Source organism: Rana temporaria, chromosome 11, assembly GCF_905171775.1.
Source record: "Rana temporaria chromosome 11, aRanTem1.1, whole genome shotgun sequence".
Classification (NCBI taxonomy): domain Eukaryota; kingdom Metazoa; phylum Chordata; class Amphibia; order Anura; family Ranidae; genus Rana; species Rana temporaria.
In genome coordinates, this window is record NC_053499.1 from 86,650,062 (window position 1) to 86,669,545 (window position 19,484).

The 19,484-nt window shown below is 44.5% G+C and overlaps 2 long non-coding RNA genes across 2 annotated transcripts; one reads left to right on the forward strand and one right to left on the reverse strand.

Annotated features, from left to right (window-relative positions):
- Positions 1 to 1,216: 1,216 nt before the first annotated feature.
- LOC120917455 lies at positions 1,217 to 2,413 on the reverse strand. Its single transcript, XR_005744199.1, has 3 exons — positions 2,340 to 2,413; positions 1,542 to 1,716; positions 1,217 to 1,447 (listed from the first exon to the last, which is right to left on the reverse strand). It is a non-coding gene; the product is annotated as an uncharacterized LOC120917455 (long non-coding RNA).
- Positions 2,414 to 13,990: 11,577 nt separating this feature from the next.
- LOC120917456 lies at positions 13,991 to 14,799 on the forward strand. Its single transcript, XR_005744200.1, has 2 exons — positions 13,991 to 14,455; positions 14,550 to 14,799. It is a non-coding gene; the product is annotated as an uncharacterized LOC120917456 (long non-coding RNA).
- The last annotated feature ends 4,685 nt before the right edge of the window (positions 14,800 to 19,484 follow it).

The following is a 19,484-nucleotide window of genomic DNA, read 5'->3' on the forward strand; positions in this document are numbered from 1 at the left end:
ACAATCCACAACTTGTGGCAGGTGACGTGGTCAGGTGATGTGGCAAGTGGACAATCCACAACCTGTGGCAGGTGACATGGCCAGTTGATGTGGCAGGTGACGTAGCCAGGTGACGTGGCAAGTGGACAATCCAGAACTTGTGGCAGGTGACGTGGCAGTTGATGTGGCCAGGTGACGTGGCAAGTGGACAATCCACAACTTGTGGCATGTGGCGTGGCCAGGTGACGTGCCAGGTGACTTGGCCAGGTGACGTGGCAAGTGAACAATCCACAACTTGTGACAGGTAAAGTGGCCAGGTGACATGGCCAGTGGACGATCCACATCTTGTGGCAGGTGATTTGGCAAGTGGACAATCCACAACTTGTGGCAGGTGACGTGGCGAGTGGACAATCCACAACTTGTGGCAGGTGATGTGGCCAGGTGACGTGGCAAGTGGACAATCCACAACTTGTGGCAGGTATTGTGGCAAGTGGACAATCCACAACCTGTGGCAGGTGACATGGTCAGTTGATGTGGCAGGTGACGTGGCCAGGTGATGTGGCAAGTGGACAATCCACAACTTGTGGCAGGTGACGTGGTCAGGTGAGGTGGCAAGTGGACAATCCACAAGCTGTGGCAGGTGACATGGCCAGTTGATGTGGCAGGTGACGTGGCAAGTGGACAATCCACAACTTGTGGCAGGTGAAGTGGCCGGTGACGTGGCCAGGTTACATTTCCAGTGGACAATCCACAACTTGTGGCAGGTGATGTGGCAAGTGGACAATCCGCAGCTTGTGGCAGGTGATGTGGCAAGCGACACGCTAAATACAAGTACACTGCTGCTCTCTCAGCTGCTACTCACTCTGGTCTCACAAAATGGCTGAAATGGTTAAATAATACTGTTTTTTGAGCTTAGGGAGGGTCTTATGATGTTTCTTAACTAAACGCTTATAAACACGGTAAAACGCAGCGAAAATCGATGCAAAACGGGAGTTTCTAACCACCGGTTTTAGCCTTTAAAAATGTGTGTTGAGCAGAGTTTGCTCTGGCATCCCATGGTTTTTCCTTATGTGTTTTTGTTTGAAACAAGGAAAAATGCATATGTGGAGTCCGTGTGCCGCGCAACCCTGAAAATGCAAAAAACAAAAATGGGAAGGTCCCCCAGTGGGGTTTTTTAGCGGCATTATGTTCTCAATAAATAAGAGTGATTGGATAATATTGAAGTTAAAATCTTTACTTGGTTTCACCATTGAACTACAATAAAATGTACAACATGGTTGGAGCATTTGTAAAAAAGTGTAGATAATATACATATAGTACACTCTGATTATACATGAATAAAGGAATAACAGTGGCAAAAATCAACAACAATACAATACATGTTACATCGTAGTTCAATTGGTTTCCATATGAGTCCCCCGACGCGTTTTGACCTAAACTGTCACGGTCTTCTTCAGGGGAATGTACTCTGATAGATATAATTAGAAAAATTATTAAAGTTATATCCCTCTAACAAAAATGTTTAACATCTGCTAAGAGGATATTGTTGAAATTATATTTACCACTCAAAGGTTAATGAATCAACATCTAATCAGAGATGGTTGCTGAGAAGTAAAAATGATCCGAAGACCCCCATAACAAGAGAACCCTTGTTCCGCTTGACGGGAACCCACCAAACCAGGCTTACAAGGAGTCACAAGTGTGGACCATAGGGGGGAGGAGACGACCTGAAGACACCTGTATTGATTGAATATTTAGTTTAATTTGATATAAGTAATAATGTAAGTACTAATCATGTTGCATAGCATAGATAACATCAATTAAGCTATGACCCCGACCACATGTAACGATCTAATAGGATCATAAACATGGGCATATATAGGAGGTAAGTATTGGAATGGAATATGTTACTAAATCTTAATACGCCAATGCTGGTATTGTAAAGGTGTGGATGGAAGTATAACAAAACCAAAGGTTTTGTACTGGTAAAATGAACATCATACTGGTGTCAGTGTGATGTGAATGAGGGGGGGGGGGGGAGGGGTTAAGAAAAATGTGTGAGAATGTGGTGAACAAATAGATGTGAGTGTGTATGTCGATGAAATGTGTGAAAGGGGCAAAAAAGGATGAAAGAGAAAAAGTGAGAGTGTGTGCCAAAAAAAAAAAGAGATTGCAAGTAAAGGGGGTGAATATAAATGGTGGATGAAGGTGTGTGTGAGAAAGTGAATAGCAGTGCTGAGTGCATGTCCCAGTGTTAGTTGGTGGCATTAAATAATAGTATAAAGGAATTATAAGGTATACCATGGGGGTGTAGCAAAAAGGGGGGGATAAATGGAAGTATGCTCAGTAATAGTACTTACATAGGCTCCATCCTAATGTATGTATGGAGGGAGCTGTCCCAGGATCACATCCAGATCCAAGGAAGGTAAGAAGCTTAAATAGAGTCTAGATCAATTAGTATCAGGTGTCATCTCCCTCCCCGGGGGGGGGGGAACGACCAGAGGACACCTGTATTGATTAAATATTTAGTTTAATTAAATATAAGTAATACTGTGAGTACTAATAATGTTGCAAAAGCATAGATAACATCCATTAGGCTATGACCCGACCACATGTGACGATCTAATGGGATCATAAACATGGGCATATGTAGGAGGGAAGTATAAGGCCAGGTTCACACCTATGCGAATTGAGTGCGGCTTCAACCGCATCCAAATCGCAGGACATTTCAAAATACATTGTTTTCAATGAGGCTGGTTCACATATGTGCGATGCATTCGCACTTCGCATTGCCTCCAAACCGTGTGCGGTTTTTATGTCTTGCGGTGCGGCTCAGGTGCAAATTCAGTCCCATTATCTTCTATGGGTACGCATCCAATTCGCACATGTGTTGCGGTTTGAACAGAAGTTTTTTCTCCTCCTCCACCACCTCCCCCTTTTCCTAGTTCCTCCTCTGTCTGTTTCATGCTGCTGAGGTGAGTAGCCATGTCCAAAAGACGGAGCAAAAAAAGTCACTGCTATGGTGAAGGACTGTGTGGATTCCGAGGAGCTTATCCGCCTTGTCAGGGAGAACCCACAACTCTCTGACACCCGGCATACTAAATATAAGGACAATGTTTTGAAAAAAACTACCTGGGTTGAAATTACCAAAAGCCTTTTGCCAGAGTGGAGCATGTGCTCATCCCAAGTTCAAGCTGACAAAGGTAAGTTTTATTTCTTTTTTCATTCCCTAACTTATAAAATTATATTTCTAATTAGACCCCAATAACTACAGTGCGTACCCCCACAAATCCAGAGCAGGCCTTTATCCAAGCATGCATTCTGTCAGGGCATGTCAATTGTGCTAACCCATACCATGCCACATGTTTTCTATCTCTAATGCACCCTGTCCCCATATTGCTGGTGGCAAGGGACTCATTCCCACACCCTTGGTCATTGTTTGTATGAGTCTGCGTGTGTGTCTATTACCAAAATATGTAAACTCACTTTACCAAGTATGTTTGCAGATCCTTGGGGGAGTGACTATCTGTATTTGTCATCCTATTTTGACGTTATTGGCCATGCTGGTCTTACAAAGACATCATCTTCTGTACAATGACACCCAGCAGAACACACATAACAGTGTCACACAGCAACGTTTTTTTTTTTTTTTTACAATTTCAGGTAGAGAATAACTTCGGAGTCCTTAATATTTTTAAACAAAAATTATTTAATTTTTTTTTTCAAGCTGCATTCAAATTACACATAGTGACATTTTTAGCTCAGTATGTTATGTTTTAATATTTAAAGGGCCATTTTTTTTTATGGCAAGACCACATATTTTTTTTTTTTTTAATTGCCTGCATCTTCCAAGGTAACTCGCCAGATGGCGACATAAAGTCATTTAGAAACTGATCTCTAATCAATTTCCCACTGGTCCCCCTAGTCAAATTCCACTGTGCCGCCTCCATGTTATGCATCATGGAATCCTCAAAATCAAATCCATCACGTTCTCGCACATAGTTGTGCAGTGCACACGCAGTTTTGACAGCAGAGACAGCATGCTCCAGACTGAGATTGATGGCGGTGTGCAATATTCTCCATTTATTGCAAAGAATTCCAAATGCACACTCTACTACTCGACGTGCCCTAGTGAGCCGATAATTAAATATTCTTTTATCATTGGTCAGCGCTCTACTTGAGAATGGTCGAAGAAGATTTTTCCCAAGGGCAAATGCTTCATCCCCTACAAAAACAAATGGGAGGGCTGGCTCATTTGTTCCGGGCAAGGACGAATCGTTGGGTAAATCCAGACTATTCTCCCTTAGCATTCTCCCAAATGTGGAATGACTAAATACACCAGAATCAGAGCTGCTACCATAAGCACCCACATCAATATAAATGAAATTATATTTGGCATCTACCACTGCCATTAATACAAAAGAAAAATATTTTTTATAATTAAAAAACTGACTCCCACTATCAAATGGCCTCAGGATGCGAATGTGCTTCCCATCGATGGCTCCCACACAGTTTGGAAAATTACATCTCTCCCAGAATTCCTCTGATATCTTCAACCAATCTTCTTTTGTAGGCTTTTTGAAGACCAATGGGTTTAGTACATCAGATAAAACAATGCATGTTTCATGTACAATGCCAGATATTGTTGATTTTCCAACCTTGAACTCATAGTGGAGACTTCCAAATGAATTCCCTGTAGCTAGGTACTTTCAACAAATAAGAAATATTAAATAATTATTATCTTCTTTGTTTTTCAGTGGAATACATAAAGAATAGGTGGCGAAGCATGCGTGATGCCTTCAAAAAATACAACAAACATCTAAGAGAAGTGAGGAGTGGCTCGGGGGCACCAGCTAGAGTACCCTATATGTATGCAGAGGACCTTGCCTTCTTGAAACCACTCATAGAGATGAGAGAGTAAGTTATCCTCTACATCATCTATGTATCGTGACTATATATTTAGCATTATTAAGGTTTTTTCTTTTCTAAAAACAGGACCGAAGTTGGGACGAACAGGATGTCTTGGAGGATCAACCAGAGAGCCATTCTGAGGCCCAATCGGTGGCAGCAGGTAGCATTGATCCAAATGAGGAAATACCAGAAATGCAACTTGGGTCAAATCTATGGGTCACAAACCCAGAGAATGAGTCTGGATTGGCTGAGCCTATGCCTGGACCCTCCTCTGCTCCTGCAACCATTGCTCGGCCTGCCAAAGTGGCACGTAAGCGAACGCCAGTATCGCAGACGGACATAAGCGAGCGTCTACTAGAGATGTTACAAAAAATGGCTGGAAAGGTGGATGCTTTCTTATGTCCGGCTACAATACTGGCGCTTAATTTTGTACCATTGATCAAACAAGTTCTACCTGAGAGATATTTAGAAATGCGAACCACAGTAGAACACGTTCTGCAGTCATTTACAGTGCCAAGCGAGGAAGCAACATTGGAAAGGCCATATGTAACAAAAGAAACAACACACATACACTTACCAATGTCAGGCCAGTACCCGGACCCAGGAAACCAACATTACCCCTATGTTCCTCCATCCTATACTTCCAGCATTCAGGAGCCAACTTCAATATATGAGGTACAACAGAGGCGAACTCCCTATCCCATCCCATCCCCAATCCCTTCAATTAGGCCCCAAACACAAATGCAGGGGATGTATGTGCCACAGCAACATTGACCACAGCACCATGGGCCTCAGACACATGTGCCACAGCACCATGGCCCACAGCAACATGGCCCACAGCAACATGGGCCTCAGCAACATGGGCCACAGCAACATGGCCCACAGCAACATGGGCCACAGCAACATGGGCCACAGCAACATGGGCCACAGCACCATGGGCCTCAGACACATGGCGAGTCTAGCCATGCTTCAAGCACTGACATTGATGAAACTACTTCAGCAAGTCAATACTCCTCAGAGACACCATTATTTACCAAAACATATCAACATCTCTAAAGTTTACGTTACGCCCACAGTAAACAAGCATGTGTGCATTTTTTGGATCAAAGTTTAGTCCTGAGGTAAACTTGAAGGCAAAGTTTTTATTTTTTATATTATTACAAGAAAATATATGTTGTCTATTTCTTTATTTTTTGGAGAAAAGTAAAAAATAAAGATATTTTTGGGCATCTTATGTCTGGTTGTTCATTTCTAATTACAGATGTTGGATAGTTGTACACAAAAAAGATTACATGCTTCAACATTAAATTTAAAATGCACATAGGTGGGGAAAAGTACCTTAATGTGATTAATAATCTTTGTGCAGGCTGGATGCTTGCTCTGAAGCATGTGTTCTGTCGCTCCAAACTAGGGTACGTTAGTCCTAACAATTCATCAAAACTTGAAAAAAAATAAAAAAAAATATTTACTATGGAACAATGGAGAAAGAAAATGTTTAGCCAAAAAAATAAAATAAATCACCTGGTTATTGACATGCGTGTATAATTAAAAAACTTGTCTTCATGCCCACGGAGATCTTCATACAATATCATACAATATCATGAACTGCCCTCTTTCATCCCTATTTGCAATGATAGGATGAACCCAGTATCTTCTTCTTCTCCTCCTTCTCCTCCTCTCAACTTCCAGCAAGATTGCTGCTGTTGCAGCAACAACTGTAGGCATGATCATGGGCAGGGCAGCACACATTTCTTCAGAAATCCAAATCCAATTCCACACAATACTGAATGCTCGTGAAAAAGGAAGAGTCCAAGAAAGGACACTCCCTTTTATTACCTACATCATCACACAGCTAACAATGATTGGCCCTCACCAAAAACACAGCTCAGAAAATAATTTCTTCTAATTCGCACCCGATCCGCAGCTAAACCGCAGTTGATCCGCAGAACACCCTCTAGAGAAATTCGCAACGAGAACGCAGCTCCAAAACGCAATGCACTAGTGTGATTCCGGCCTTAAAGTAGAATGTGTTACTGAGGCCCCGTACACACGAGAGGATTTATCCGCAGATACGGTCCAGCGGACCGTTTCCACGGATAAATCCTCTCAAAGATTTCCGCTGATTTCGATGGGATGGAGTGTACACACCATCGCATTGAAATCCGCGCGGAAATCCTCTGCCGATGACGTGTCGCGCCGTCGCCGCGATTATGACGCGGCGACGGGCGCGACGCTGTCATATAAGGAATTCCACGCATGCGTCAAATCATTACGACGCGTGCGGGGAATCCCTTTGGACGAATGGATCCGGTAAGTCTGTACAGACGAGCGGATCCATCCGTTGGAATGGATTCCAGCAGATGGATTTGTTGTGCAGCACAGCAAATATCCGATCTGCTGAAATCCATCCCAGAGGAGATTTCTCCGCGGAAACAGATCCGCTGGCGTGTACACACCATAGGATCTATCCGCAGAAACCCATTTGCTGGGATTTATCTGCGGATGGATTCTATCGTGTGTACGGGGCCTGAGTCTTAACCTCCCTGGCGGTATAATTCTTTCAGAAAAAAAGGTGCTGAAAGCGGTACCATTATTTGCAAGGAAATTTGGTGATTTGTACTGTAGGCCTGTAATTTTTAGAAATAACTCACTTAAATCTGACCAAACAAGAGTGTTGTAGGCATCCCGGGTATGAATTAAAAAAAAAAAAAAAATTATATGACTTGGGGTTACTGATCCTAGCACAAAAATCTAACCCCGAGTCAGACTCGGGAATACCGCCAGGGGGGTTAATACGCCAATGCTGGTATTGCAAAGGTGTGGATGGAAGTATACCAAAACCAAAGGTTTTGTACTGGTAAAATGAACATCATACTGGTGTCAGTGTGATGTGAATGAAAGGGGGAAAAGGGGTTAAGAGAAATGTGTGAGAGTGTGGTGAACATATAAATGTGAATGTGTATGTCGATGAAATGTGTGAAAGGGGCAAAAAAGGAGGATAAAAAAGAAAAAGTGAGAGTGTGTGCCAGAGGAAATGTGATTGCAAGTAAAGGAGGTGAATATAAATGGTAGATGAAAATGTGTGAGGAAGTGAATGGCAGTGCTGAGTGCATGTCCCAGTGTTGGTCGGTAGCATTATATAATGATATAAAAGAATTATAAAGTATACCATGGGGGTAATAGCAAAAAGGGGAGGATAAATGGAAGTATGCTAAGTAGTAGTACTTACATAGGCTCCATCCTAGTGTATGTGGGGAGGGAGCTGTCCCAGGATCACAATCAGATCCAAGGAAGGTAAGAAGCCTAAATAAAGTCTAGATCAATTGGTATCAGGTGTCATCTCCCTCCCCGCCATTGTTCCAATTGCCATTGGGCAAGCACTCAGCAGCTCCCTCGGCGTTCCAGTCAGGGCCGGATTAACAATGGGGCTGATGGAGCTGCAGCTCCAGGCCCCTTTCTCAAGATAGGCCCATTTGCCCAAAAAAAAAAAAAAAAAAACATTTTTTTTTAAGATTTTTTTTTTCTAAGATCGAATTTGGGGGGTTGTAGCTCGATGACCAGAGGTCACAGAAACTCCACATTTGGGGGTAGGCATGGGAAGAACTACCCCACAACTGGTTAAAATATGGGACGGCTATCATTTATGGTTCCGGAGATACGGGCCTGCTTGCACAGCCTGTCAGAAGCTACATTCAGAGCGGCCAATATAAATACAAGCTGACACACTACAGCAGACTGATAGGATCACAGTGCTTATAATAATTATTTGTATATTACTCATGGTAATTAACCCCTTGCCACCCAGGCCAATTCTGACACTTCTCTACTACATGTAAAAATCATCATTTGTTTTTTGCTAGAAAATTACTCTATGGTGGTCTTTGCACTTTTTATGTTGCAGGGTACAGAGCTGCACGATTCTGGCTAAAATGAGAATTGCAATTCTTTTGCTTAGAAGATAGATCACGATTCTCTCACGATTGTTGCGGCGTAACATCATCTTTCACATAAAACAAAAAAAATGGGCTAACTTCACTGTTTTGTTTTTATGGTTTTTATTATTCATTGAAGTGGGAAAATGCAGTGTGACATAACATATTGCAGCAATAGCCATTGTATTCCCTAGAGTCTCTGCTAAAATATATATAATGTTTGGCAGTTCCAAGTAATTTTCTAGCAAATAATATTGCTTTCTAACTTAAGAAACAAGTGTTGGACTTTAAAGCGGTGGTTCCCCCTTAAAAACAACTTTTTTTTATTCCACTGCCCCCCCACATTCCATCACGATTAAGGCTCTTATTATTTTTTTCCTGCTGTACATACCTTAGTACAGCATATTCACCCGTGCATCCGGGTTGCGAGTCCCGCGGGAGTGGGCGTTCCTCACATGCTGTTGATTGACGTTTTGCCCAAAAATGAGCTCTCCCCCCGTCGCGTAAGCCGCGTCACGATTGGCGAAAGGAGCCGAACGGCGATGCGCATGCGCAGTATAGCGCCGACTCGCCGTTCGGCTCCTTTCGCCAACCGTGACGCGGCTTACGCGACAGGGGGGAGCTCGTTTTTGGGCAAAACGTCAATCAACAGCATGTGAGGAACGCCCACTCCCGCGGGACTCGCAACCCGGATGCACGGGTGAATATGCTGTACTAAGGTATGTACAGCAGGAAAAAAATAATAAGAGCCTTAATCGTGATGGAATGTGGGGGGGCAGTGGAATAAAAAAAAGTTGTTTTTAAGGGGGAACCACCGCTTTAAGTGGTTACATTTAGTTACAATGTTAGTTAGTTACAATGTTTCATTTTGTTTACAAACTTTGCAGACTGCCCAGATTTGTTCTTTACACACAGAAGTGTATCCCTTTGATCTAAGAAGGAAGTGTCAGTTACAATGTTTCCTGTTAAAAACTTGGCAGACTGCCCAGATATTTTCTTTTGACAGCTGAAAGTCTCTACACTTATGAAAGAATCAGCAAACTCTGCATTGAAGATCGTCAGGGGGGTTGAATCGAGATCACAATTTTTTTAACGATTAATTGTGCAGCTCTAGCACGGTATTTGCGCAGCAATTTTTCAAACATGTTTTTTTGGAAAAAAATGTTTCATTCATTAAAAAAACAGTTAGTTAAGTTAGCACAATTTTTTTTGGTATCCTAAGCGATGCTTTACATTTTTTTAGGTTACATGTTTAGAGTTACAGAGGAGGTCTAGTACTAGAATTATTGTTCTCGCTCTAACGATCGTGGCGTATGTAACCTGTGTGTATCTGGCTCTGATACTACCAGTGCCTACACCCAGCCACTGACTAGTATCTCTCCCCAGCCTGTCCCCACACACCCTCTCACCTGCTGACCTGTGGATGGGGGAATCACTCCTGCAGTGTTATTGTGTTCTGCCAGTGCGTACAATGATCAGTGTTGCTAACTTTAGCTGGCAGCACTGATTGTTTTAAGAAAAAAAAACAGTCTGGTTGTACTCAAGTTGATTAATAGATTGACTTGTGTAAAACCAGCTAGCCCATACATAGATTGACTATGGCTGGTCTCTGCATAATTGGCGTAATTTCAATCCATGTATGACCCGCTTAACCACTACTCAGTCCCTAAATATCCTTCCACTCCTGTACATAGTGCTCACTGTCATACTCTCCACACTCCTCTCCTGTACATAGTGCCCACTGTCATACCCTCCACACTCCTCTCCTATACATAGCGCCCGCTGTCATACCCTTCACACTCCTCTCCTGTACATAGTGCCTGCTGTTATACACTTCTCTCCTGTACTTAGTGCCCACTGTCGCACCCTCCACACTCCTCTCCTGTACATACTGCTCACTGTCATACCCTCCACACTCCTCTCCTATACATAGTGCCCACTGTCATACCCTGCACACTCCTCTCCTATACATAGTGTTCACTGTCATACCCTCCACACTCCTCTCCTATACATAGAGCCCACTATCATACCGTCTACATTCCTCTCCTGTACATACTGCCCACTGTCATACCCTCCACACTCCTCTCCTGTACATACTGCCCCATCATACCCTCCACACTTCTCTCTGGTACGTACTACCCTCTGTCATACCCCCTCACTCTTCCTGTACATACTGCCCATTGTCATACCCTTCACACTCCTCTCCTGTACATAGTGCTTTTTTCCGTACCCTTTGTACTCCTCTCCTGTACATAGTGCCCACTGTTAGACCCTCCACATTCCTCTCCCTCACCTGCACATACTTCCCACTTATATACCGTCCATACTCCTCCTCTATGTCGCTTACCCACAAAAACAGTTCTTTAAAATTATACTGAATATCCTCAATGTTACCAGCTCTAGAATGGACACATTTTTGTTAGTTCAACTAAAGGAAATATCAGTTCTCATATTTGTTCTGCCCCATTATTAGTACTCATTTAATTTTGTGATTACTACTATGATGTATAGAGGAACATCGGGGATCTCAGCTACTCTAAATATAGCACTTATATAAAAAAGTGGCCCTGAAAATGTTTTTTAAATGTTGGCAACTGTGCACTTAGGCACTGCCCAAGGGCCACCGTCCACCGGGTCAGTAGGGGGCCCCATGAGAGGCTCCTGGGTTCCTGTGATAATAAAGCGGTAGTAAACTTTCCTGACATTACTGTAACGGACATATGCCTGCTGCCGGGACATCGATAATCTTCATGCAGGGGGACTACAAGGAACTACATGGCTTGTCACAATTGGATGTACCGCATTGTATTCTGAGCTCAAAGGGTTAACTGGACAAAGAGTCTCTTTCACTGCTGAATGCTAATGTACTCTTGGCATAGCTAATGAACTCTTTTGTGGAGGTAACAGCCCCATGTGAGGTGTCTGCTGATGGGATTATGTGTGAGTGATAATTGTTTTAAAGGTTAATGGAATTCTATTGTCTGATCAAGTTAAGGAGCCAAAACGGCTAGCGACCGATTGGCTCAAGGGAGTGTCATTGTTTCAAAGTGTGTGTATTGAAGTCCCCCCTGGGGGGGGGGGGAGTGTCATTTGTTTCTGTACAGTTGTAAGCAGATATAAGCAGGTGAAATATGCCAAATAAAGTCAGTCTGCTTGACTCTGCAAACGTAGCACGTCTCGTTTCTTGGAAGGGCGTTCGATGGGATATACCGGCGGTACTTGCATATCGCAGCCTGCCAGGGAAAAGGACGTCTCCAACGGCTGAGACCCTCACGCCAGTGGGTAGCCGTTACAATTACTACTTTTTAGAGGCCCTGGGGTAGGTTATGCCACAACGTACAAGTATGCACAGCATATTAGCACATTAGTGTACACTTCAATTTTCAGACTGAGCCCTCCAGTGCTGCGATGAATCAGGCGGGGCCTGGACACTTCCATCTTCACCCGGTCTTCCTTCTGGGTTCTGTGCCTTTGGTCACTTGCCTTGGCTGGGCTGCGTTCATGTCATTCCCACGCATTTATTTATTATTTTTTACACCCCATTCACACCTCTGCGACAAAACGCCTGACGCCGGCCGCTCGTGCTGCTGGAGGGGAGAATTCCCATTGCTGTCTATGAGATGGTTCACATCTCATAGACGCCGTACACCTGCGGCATGAAAAAAAGTCCCAGACCCTTTTTTTCAGGCGGCATTGGCGTTCGGCCATACAAAGCAATAGGAAGGATTAGTAAAAAAAGTTACACCATTCGCGGCAAAATACGCCGCGTACACGGCGTTACTTGTCGCGGAGGTGTGAATGCAGCCTAAAAGGCCCCACCAAAATCCTCAGCACCAGGCCCATGATGTTCTTAATCTGGCCCTGGTTCCAGTGAGCAAACGCCCCGGCAGCTGCAACGCCGAGGGAGCTGCTGAGTGCTTGCCCAATGGCAATTGGAACAACGGCGGGGAGGGAGATGACACCTGATACCAATTGATCTTGACTTTATTTAAGCTTCTTACCTTCCTTGGATCCGATTGTGATCCTTGGACAGCTCCCTCTACACATACACTAGGATGGAGAATATGTAAGTACTACTACTTAGCATACTTCCATTTATCCCCCCCTTTTTGCTATTACCCCCATGGTATACTTTATAATCCTTTTATATCATTATATAATGCTGCCGACCAACACTGGGACATGCACTCAGCACTGCCATTCACTTCCTCACACATTTTCATCTACCATTTATATTCACCTCCTTTACTTGCAATCACATTTCCTCTGGCACACACTCTCACTTTTTCTTTTTTATCCTCCTTTTTTGCCCCTTTCACACATTTCATCGACATACACATTCACATTTATTTGTTCACCACACTCTCACACATTTCTCTTAACCCTTTTTCCCCCTTTCATTCACATCACACTGACACCAGTATGATGTTCATTTTACCAGTACAAAACCTTTGGTTTTGGTATACTTCCATCCACACCTTTGCAATACCAGCATTGGCGTATTAAGACTTAGTAACACATTCTACTTTAATACTTATCTCCTACATATGCCCATGTTTATGATCCCATTAGATCGTCACATGTGGTCGGGGTCATAGCCTAATGGATGTTATCTATGCTTATGCAACATTATTAGTACTGACAGTATTACTCATATTTAAATAAACTAAATATTTAATCAACACAAGTGTCCTCTGGTCGTCTCCCCCCGGGGAGGGAGATGATGACACCTGATACTAATTGATCTAGACTCTATTTAAGCTTCTTACCTTCCTTGGATCTGGATGTGATCCTGGGACAGCTCCCTACATACATTAGGATGGAGCCTATGTAAGTACTATTACTGAGCATATTTCTATTTATCCCCCCCCCTTTTTGCTACACCCCCATGGTATACTTCATAATTCCTTTATACTATTATTTAATGCTACCAACTAACACTGGGACATGCACTCAGCACTGCTATTCACTTTCTCACGCACACCTTCGTCCACCATTTATATTCACCCCCTTTACTTGCAATCTCTTTTTTTTTTTTGGCACACACTCTCACTTTTTCTTGTTCATCCTTTTTTTGCCCCTTTCACACATTTCATCGACATACACACTCACACCTATTTGTTCACCGCATTCTCACACATTTTTCTTAACCCCTTTCCCCCCCCCCCCTCATTCACATCACACTGACACCAGTATGATGTTCATTTTACCAGTACAAAACCTTTGGTTTTGTTATACTTCCATCCACACCTTTGCAATACCAGCATTGGCGTATTAAGATTTAGTAACATATTCCATTCCAATACTTACCTCCTATATATGCCCATATTTATGATCCTATTAGATCGTTACATGTGGTCGGGGTCATAGCTTAATGGATGTTATCTATGCTATGCAACATGATTAGTACTTACATTATTACTTATATCAAATTAAACTAAATATTCAATCAATACAGGTGTCTTCAGGTCGTCTCCTCCCCCCTATGGTCCACACTTGTGACTCCTTGTAAGCTTGGTTTGGTGGGTTCCTGTCAAGCGGAACGGGGGTTCTCTTGTTATGGGGGTCTTCGGATCATTTTTACTTCTCAGCAACCATCTCTGATTACATGTTGATTCATTAACCTTTGAGTGGTAAATATAATTTCAACAATATCCTCTTAGCAGATGTTAAACATTTTTGTTAGAGGGATGTAATTTTAATAATTTTTCTAATTATATCTATCAGAGTACATTCCCCTGAAAAAGACCGTGACAGTTTAGGTCGAAACGCGTCGGGGTACTCATACGGAAACCAATTGAACTACGATGTAACATGTATTGTATTGTTGTTGATTTTTGCCACTGTTATTCCTTTATTCATGTATTATCAGAGTGTACTATATGTATATTATCTACACTTTTTTACAAATGCTCCAACCATGTTGTACATTTTATTGTAATTCAATGTTGAAACCAAGTAAAGATTTTAACTTCAATATTATCCAATCACTGTTATTTATTGAGAACATCATGCCGCTAAAAAACCCCACTGGGGGACCTTCCCATTTATGTGTTTTTGTTTTGGGTTTCCCACAGGTCACTCCAAAAAACATTATATTATGTTCCCAGGGCGTTAGGGAAGATTATGGAGTAGTTTTTGATTATTTACCCTGTCATTCAGCTGTCCGTGGAAGCCATGAAGACCTGAGAAGAACGGAGCCTCAGTGGGACATGTCTGACACCGTCAGCTCCTCCCCCTGTGGTTCGACAATAATGCTGCGTACACCCAGAGGCGTATCTAGTGAAAATAGCGCCTATGGCAAGCGCTGAAACTGCGCCCCTGACAAATCATTTTGAAACCCATCTTTCAGATAACCTTAACAAAAAAAACAGCTAACAAAACTAGTGATATTTATCATCCCTTGTGATACCTTTGGTAGTGACATATCCTCTTTATGGAGAAATCTGGGGTTTATTAGACCCCTGATCCCTCCTCTGCCCTCCAAGGCCAGGTAAATGCAGAACCAATACTGGAAGTGATGAAATCTTCATCACTTAAGGCCTCAGTTTTCACAGAGGAGAGGGAGAAACTGATGTTCCTCCTTCTTCTTTGTGCACTACCAATCTGACCAGATGGAATAAGAGAGCCTGAGAGAACAGGGGAGGGCTGTGGCTGAATGCATCAGGGATAGCGCTGCCATTGTCCATTAGCATGGGTGCTGAAAAGGAGATCCTACCTATGCTTGGGAAGAGGGAAGAGACCCTCAGACCCTGGTAAGTGCCTTGCTGCCCAGCCACTCAACAGCGCCCCCTTCATATGGTGCCCATGGCACTTGCCATAGCTGCCATACCCTAGATACGCCACTGCGTACACCCGATCATTTTAAATGACGTTTTTGAAAAACAACGTTTTTTCAATGCCGAAAAATGATCGTGTGTACGCAGTATTATTGTCGTGTGTGTGAGCTTTACATAATTTTTCAGGTTCTGAAAAACGACAAAAAAAAATTTGAACATTGAATTTTTTAACGTTGTTTTAAACTATGTCGTTTTTCAGGTTGTAAAAAATGATCGTGTGTGGGGTAAAATGACAAAAAAAACCTGCGCATGCTCAGAAGCAAGTTATGAGACGGGAGCGCTCGTTCTGGTAAAACTACCGTTCATAATGGAGAAAGCACATTCATCAAGCTGTAACGGAATCAGCTAAAGCAGCCCAAAGACGAATGGAACTTCCCCTTTAAAGTGCTGTCGTACGTGTTGTACTTCACCGCGCTTTGCTAGATCATTTTTTAAAAACGATGGTGTGTAGGCAACATAGTTTTAATGATGAAGTTGGGAAAACGTAGTTTTTTAGACATGCTGAAAAACGAAGTTTTTTTTCATGCTGAAAAATGATCGTGTGTACACGGCATATGGCTGACCAGTTCTTAAGTCACAAAAGACTGTGCATATTTACAGACAAGACAGCCAAACAAGAAACCTGCTGTATTGAATCCTTAGGCCTTGTACACACGACCAGACATGTCCGCGGACCGTTTTCATCGGACATGTCTGCTGGGAGGTTTTGGTCTGATGTGTGTACACACCATCAGACCAAAATCCCCGCGAACAGAGAACGCGGTGACGTATACGACACCGACGTTCTCTGACACGGAAGTACAATGCTTCCACGCATGCGTCGAACCAATTAGACGCATGCGCAGGATTTCGGGCCGCTGGTTATACATCATAACCATCGGACATGTCCGACGGACAGCTTTCCAGCGGACAAGTTTCTTAGAATGCTAAGAAACTTTTGTCCACTGGAAACCTGTCCGCTCGGCCAGGAATCCTGTCCGCTAGGCCGTACACACAGTCGGACATGTCCGTGGAAACTGGTCCGCGGACCAGTTTCATCGGACATGTTCGGTCGTGTGTACGAGGCCTTAAGGGAATCAACAGCAAAACACAACGCTCAAGGAATATCTGTCTTATTTTCAGCAAGATAATCCTCCTGGTTAGGCCTGTCAGGCCGTTTGACCTGATCCTTTACGGATTGGCAGGTACCAACTGCTGCCACAGCTTGCTGAATAACTGGCCAAAGAAACGGAAGCCTTTAATAATGACTCCAGTTTCTTGTCAACAGGGTCTTTCAAGCCCTGTACAAGCCACAAAAAAGAGTACCTGGGTGTAGTATTAACACACCTCAGAAGGCAGACCCTCTAATAGGGCTCACCAAGCCCCTATGCAACAATCCTGCTAAGCAACACCTGGCGACTCGCGTGACCCAGGTAAGGAGAAATTAACCGATGCAAATGCCTGGTTCACAGCCTTCTCTGTGTCCCACAGCTGCCTTCTGGAAGCACTGCATGCTTTGCATACACGGCTTAAATAAGCTGGCTGTGCACTGGGACGTTCTGCGCATGCGTGCACGTGCACAGTCCCGGTAAACAGGCACGGCTGTATTCACATATGATGCAAATCTTCGTGCACCCAGATTAGGCTACAGCGCATGCACGGCTTTGAGTGCAAAATGGCACACCGTTGTAGGTGTGTACAGATAGCTTTTTGCTAAAATTGGTAAATTTAAGGCAGCCAAGCCTGTTTGTTTCAGTTCTGGGTTGGCAGGAAGCGCTGGGTGACTCACAGGCAGCATTCATTGAGACCTCCTCTACTTCCAGAACATGCTAGAAGTTTCTGGAAAGGAAGGAGGAGAGGGGAGATTAATTCTGAGGACTCTGTCCAATCCCCAACTAGAATTGGCAGGGGGCAATCCCACTCAAATATTCCAGGCAGCTCCACTTCTCCTCTCCTCCTTCCTTTCCAGAAACTTCTAGCATGTTCTGGAAACAGAGGGGAGGTCTCAGTGATGCTGCCTGTGAGTCACCCAGCTCTTCCTGTCAACCCAGAAGCAACACAAATAGGCTTGGCTACTAGCCAAGCCTGCTTAAATTTACCTACTCTAAAACTAGGAGGGTGCTACATAAACATAAAGTGATAAATTCGGACCACCCAGTGAAGTACAATATAAAGTTCATTAAATAAATGGTTAATAAAAATGACATTAAAGAGTTCATAAAACATATATATACATTTTTCCAATATATGCACAGTTGCCCTTATCCTCCTGTGAAAATACATGGTCCGAGCGTGGTGCAGTGTTTTACGCCCGGCGTAAAATTAACGGCGCATGCGCCGTGACGCGCACGCATGCACAGCACCCCTAAGCGCATGCTCACAACCACTCCGGCGCAACTACCTAAGATACGCCAGCCCACCGGCTTACGCCGAGAAAATAAATACGCCCGTCCAGCGCAAAAGTACACCAGCTTCTTATCTTCCCTGGTGCAGAGGTACTTTTTTTGTCTGAGCCATGTCAGATAGTGAGGTGGACAGGGAGAGGAGAAAGAAAAAATTCTCGGCGGATGAGAGGGCGATCCTGACCTCAGCTATCTCAAAGTATGATGCCTACCTGCATGGCGCACAGAGCGCCAGGACCAGCAAGGCCAGGAAGCAGGAGATCCTCCAGAAGTTCACCCTGGAGATCAATGCCCTTGGGCATAAAACCAGGACCTGCAGGGATATACAAAAAAAGATAAACGACATGCATCGGCCGGTCAGGGAGAAGCTGGCCAAGATCAAAAGGCACCTCAGGGGCACGGGAGGCGGACCAGCTACTTCTGTCAAGTTGACAGCTGAGGAGGAGGTGATTGCCAGCTGTCTGGCGCAGGAGCAGGTGGAGGGCCTGGAGGGCTTTGACTCCAGTGAATAGGACTTGAGGAGAGGTAAGTGTGTTTTATCCCCCATCCGGTGTGGAGCATGTGAGGGGGTGGAAGGGAACATGTGACAAGTGTGTGGGTCCACCAACATGTGAATGCTTTGTGTCATCCACAGATGTGCTGGAGGGAGCTGGGCCATCGTCTGCCTGTGTCTGACCCACGCCATCCCCGGAACATCATCCTCAGCCTGACCCCCTGGGAAGCCAGGAAACATCGGTGGAGGTGAGTGCCCACACCTCTGCTCTAGAGGTAGTTGTGAAGGAGCAAGTGGATCTCCATCTGGAGGAATGCCTCTACCTTGAGGAGGCTTCTATCTTCCCCGGACCCTCTGAGACCTCAACGCCCATCAGGGGAACCCCGTCCAGGGCTACCCCGTCCAGGGCTGCCCCGTCCAGGGCTACCCCGTCCAGACAGACACCAGCCTCTCCATCTCCAAGGAAGGCTCTGAGGAAGACCAGGGGTGTAGCCGGAGCCCTCCAAGAATGGCTGTAGAGGGAGCAGGCACGGCAGACGTGGCACATGGCCGATATTGCTTGTAACCTCCACCGTGTCGCTGACAGCCTGACCTCATTTGTTGGGTCCTCGGTGGAGACCCAGGCTGCGTGTAGAGTGGCTCTGCAGGGCACCGCAGCCGCTATGCAGCAATGCCTCAGTCAACAGGCTGAGCATACCAGCTCCATCACCGACTGCCTGCATTGTGACCAATCCGAGACCCTTGATGCCATGCGTCACCAGATGGTAGCAGGGGGTCCCTCAATATCTGGGGACCAGGAATCTGATGTGCAGGGGAGCCTGGATCGGAACACCATGGCTATGGGGGAGCTGCAGGCCACAGCAGCAGGCATCGTGGCGGAAGTTAAGAGCCTGGGCGTGGTCGTGCAGGCCAACACTGCCGCTATCCAGATGGTGGGTCGCCAGAACAG